This window comes from Talpa occidentalis, unplaced genomic scaffold (assembly GCF_014898055.3).
Source record: "Talpa occidentalis isolate TD23 unplaced genomic scaffold, MPIMG_talOcc4v2.1 talOcc4.2, whole genome shotgun sequence".
Taxonomy (NCBI): domain Eukaryota; kingdom Metazoa; phylum Chordata; class Mammalia; order Eulipotyphla; family Talpidae; genus Talpa; species Talpa occidentalis.
In genome coordinates this window covers 139,096,539-139,100,936 of record NW_023602073.1, presented here as the reverse complement: position 1 = coordinate 139,100,936, position 4,398 = coordinate 139,096,539, and positions in this window count along the sequence as shown.

The following is a 4,398-nucleotide window of genomic DNA, read 5'->3' as shown; positions in this document are numbered from 1 at the left end:
GGGGGTTGCAATTGTATGAGGAATATAAAAATAAGATTTATTTAAAAAAAATAAATCTTTAACAAAAATTAAAAAAAAAAAAAAAAGAACAGGCTCCTAGAAAGCAGGGGGCGGTGTCTGCCATCATGGCACGAGAGAGTGCTGGAAGTCCATTTCTATCTCCTTCTCCTCTCCCAAGTGCCTACTTGGTTCATGTGCCAACAAGGTCAATTTGAGTTGACTTTCCAGTTTGCTGATGCACGTTGATATCATTGTTATAGAAAAACTTGTATTTAACCCATAGATTATTTAAGATGCTTTTCAATTAAGTCTGAATTTCTGGTCTTTCTTTTAATGCTAAGGGAATGAAAGCAGAATCCTTTTGTAATGATCCCAAGCCCTACATGATTCTCCAGCTGACTGTAATTGTGAGTCTCTGACCTCAAAATCCATTCTTCAGTCTGTCACTGGGGGAGCAATGGCGAGAGGGACAGCCCCCCGTGAGTGCAGCTGCATTAACCAAGGAAAGGGGGCTGCGCAGAGGGCTCCGCTGCAGACAGGAGCAAGACTTTTCCTGCAGGTGTGTGAAGCTCAATGTTTTGTTTTCTAAAAAAGTTACAGCTTTTCAAATTACTAGCCTGCTCAGTACCCTAACACTTTACATACTAGTCTTTCTAAAAATAGCTTATCTCATTACATCCCAGTTAAGTCTCTGTCTGGGTGGCTTTGTACCTCATCCTGGCTTACTGGGCATAGAGTCTTGGGCAAAAATGCAACTTTTTCTTTTCATCCTTTGGCAAAGTAGAGCATTGGGTTGCAATGAAAGATGAAGGCACTGGTCCCCCCAGCAGGACACCACATACAACCTGTCCCAGTCACCCTCAGGAGTCAAAATAAATGGCAATTTTATAAAAAATGTGATTGAACTATTAAAAGGATATTAATAAACTAGATAAATCATAAAGCTTAAGATAAATGTACTCACATAGAAGCATATTTTTCACGTGTGTATGGATATGCAGGTACACATACATACATGTATATTGGTGCCGTGCATATGCATGTATGTACCTACACATTTTGTAACCATGAACACATTAAAATTTTAAGTAGAAGGTAAGAAGACAGTGAGTGCCATCTCATGGAGAGACCTACCACTACATTTTCTAGATCCTCTACTTCTAACAGGCAGACCTTTGCCTGACAAGTCAAGAAATAGATTTCCAAGCAGCAATTACTGGGTTAGAGCTTTTTTCATATGATTTTCATCACACTCTTGAACCCATAGACTAAGAGGTGGAATCTGATATTAATCCCATTGCAGATGAGAAATCCAGTACATCCAGGTTTTTGCCCAGTGACCCAAGCTGGTGAATGGTGGTCTTAACTTGGTAACTGCTTAGTCCTGGACCTGATGATTTTACACAGATGTTAATTTTGTCAAAAGCCAATGAGTACTCTCCCTACAGACTATACTTTCTGTGAATTCTGTTATAGAATTTTAACGTGTAATCTCATCTGATTGTGCATATTTGTCATGTTTCTAATAGACTTCATACATAAAATCAAATATCATAACCACATATGGACGCTTAGCTTCAATTACCAGCCCAGTGATGTCCCACCAGGGTTTCTACAGGGGAGGAAGGAGGAAAGAAATGTAACTGTGCCTCTACCGTACTCATCTCACCACATCAGGAAAGCAAGGGCCTTACAAGACAGGGTCTCCCCACTCCATTTGCCTGCACCGTGGTTGCAGCCCTCCGCGCAGCTCTCAAGACCAGCCACTGGAGACAGCAGCGCACTCACGAGCCCAGTCTGCCTCTCCCTGCCTCCCAGAAGTGGTGGTTGCTCACCTGGCTTTGCTCCTGTCTCCTAACAGGTCTGCACATGATGTAGCATTTATTCCAGGTGAGACAAGGCAAGATCTGCTTTCCCATAGCAACTGGGACCAACACAAACAAGAACTACTTAAAATAGACGAGGTCGTACTTTCAGGTTATATTTCCCATTATTCTTTAGAAAGAGCTTTTAGATCACTGGTTTTACTGCCATAGAGTAATGTTCTCATTCCCTGAGAGTGAGACCAGCCTGGGTGTCAAGGGTAAATGGGAACTTGCCTGGTGACAAACTTCACAGCCCAAATATCACAGGTGAGAATCAGTTCTAGACTGGAGTCCTCCTGAGAAGATTGAAGAACCTTTTTTGATACTTCTTTCCAATTATTAAAACAACAGTGAAAAGGTTTTGGGAACGTAAATTAAATCCCTCCTGCTTTAACATTTTTTTCCTCCTGTTTCTGAAAAGACTGAATAGTTGATTCATTGAATTGATTGGCTGCTTGAAAACCACTCAGTTGTCCCAAAGCTCTTTTCACCTCACAGCAGAGCTAGAAGTCACAGGTTATACTCTGCTTTTGCACAGACAGACATTAGCTATATCCACTTCTTTCCTGTATCTTTTTCCTTCCCCCCTTCTTTGGTTCTCTTGATTTCATGGGTGCCTTTCTATCTCTTATAGAAGAATTCTTCATTATTTGAAGACTCGGTACTCATCTAAAGGTTAATCCATAATTTTAGCATGAAAGATGCTGCTATGTATCTTATTTTATATGGTGATTGCAGGGAAGGGGAAGTCCTTGCTATAGGGAAAGTGACAGGGTAAAGCCTGTAGAAAGTGGAGGTGAGCTGCCTCAGCACTGGGCTCCCTAAAGGGCTTCTGATGCCCCGGCCCCAAATGGAAGTAGCCACATTTGTCTCTCCTGGATGGAATGCCTTCCCTTACACTCCTTGATTCCTACTTGCCTGAGGCAATTTCCTTTTTTTCTCTCTCAAAATTTTCAGATAGGAAATAATATTAATGATAGTAATCATTACTTGAGCATGTGCTCCATCAAACACTTCCTGTTATTTGTCTATAAAAAAAATCCTGCATTTAGCACATAAGAAAAGAAACGCAGAGAGATTCAGAGATTTATCCCATGTTACACAACTGCTCAATGGCAGAGCGGGAAATTAAACCCCAAAAGGCGTATTTTGAAGCCCTCCGTCTTCTCAATGGCATGACAGCTCTGTCCCAGAACCATATGCCTTTGAATAAGGAATTTATTGAAAAGGTGAAGTTCCCAAAGGTAACTCCCACTCCCTGGACAGACTGTTCTTGAGACTGGGTCCCTGGTGCAACCTGTCCAGACACACTTGGGGCGCAGACACATGCTGAGCTCTCTTCAAGGATCTGAAGGTGATAACATGGTTTCCTCCTCTGGCTCTATAACCTACCTCTTTCCTGCACAGTCCAAGTTGTGGAGGAAGTCCTTAGGAACTAGTAATTTTCTTTGTGTTAAGAATAAGGGTCATTCATGCCTCTTTAGCAGAATTCTATGATATCGGTCACAAGAGATGTTTACCATTTTCATTGCCATGCCCAGGATTGATGGCTGGTTTTTTGAATCTAGATTTAATCAGCTTTAGGAATTAGTAAGCATCTCATTGACTGAATTTGAATTTGATCTGTTTGTGCTTTAGAGACTAATAAGCATCTGCATGACAGTTTTTTTTAGCACATTTAGTATTTCATTTACACTGAAATGCAGGACAATAAAAAGTCTAAAATTTGTAACCAAATTGAATCCGTAGAAGTCTTCAAAGGGTCACCATAAAAAGTCTCCAACACATCTTTAATTTGGGAATATGAGCCTCTTTCCATGGACACTGATAGTTACTAAAGGCAGTTTTCTTGTCTCTCAACATTTTAATTATTTTCTATTTTATTCCAATTGAGATATGCCCAATCTTCCTCTGCTACAGGTAGAAGGGAATTTTCTAGAGTCTTCCCTTTCCTGTGGCTCCTGCAGAATATAATTTACTGGTAAATCATCTTTAAGACATGGTGCTTGGGTGAAAGGTGGTCTCTCGACTTGGGGTCCACAGGCTGAGTTCATCTGAAAATGACTTTTTTTGTTAACTTCAATGCTGTCCACTTGTTTAGCAATTTTCTCAGGAAACTGGTTTTTGTTACACTAGCCCACTCAATCTTTTTCTCACAAAAATTTTTAAAGCCAGTTTTTCTTCATCCTTAAATCTAAAATAAATTAAATTTAATTGAAAAAGCAGACATTGAAACATCTTCAAAGGGAGAGTTTTGTATTCATGCTGATGGAATTTCATCTTGTTAGTGTAAAAATATCTTTTTGGCCTTTTGAGATGTTTTGAACTGTGGGGGTGGTGGAGAAAGTGATGGTACTGATAACACAAAATGAATTATGTGAAGAAAATGGTTGTAGTTAATGACAGGTATACACACTGCCTTCCTGTCTATTTTTCCTTTGTTGGAAATTTTCCAAAATAAAAAGTAAAAAAAAAAAAAATTACCCATGCATTATCTTCTTGTTTATACCTAATCTTAGATATCTCACTTAAC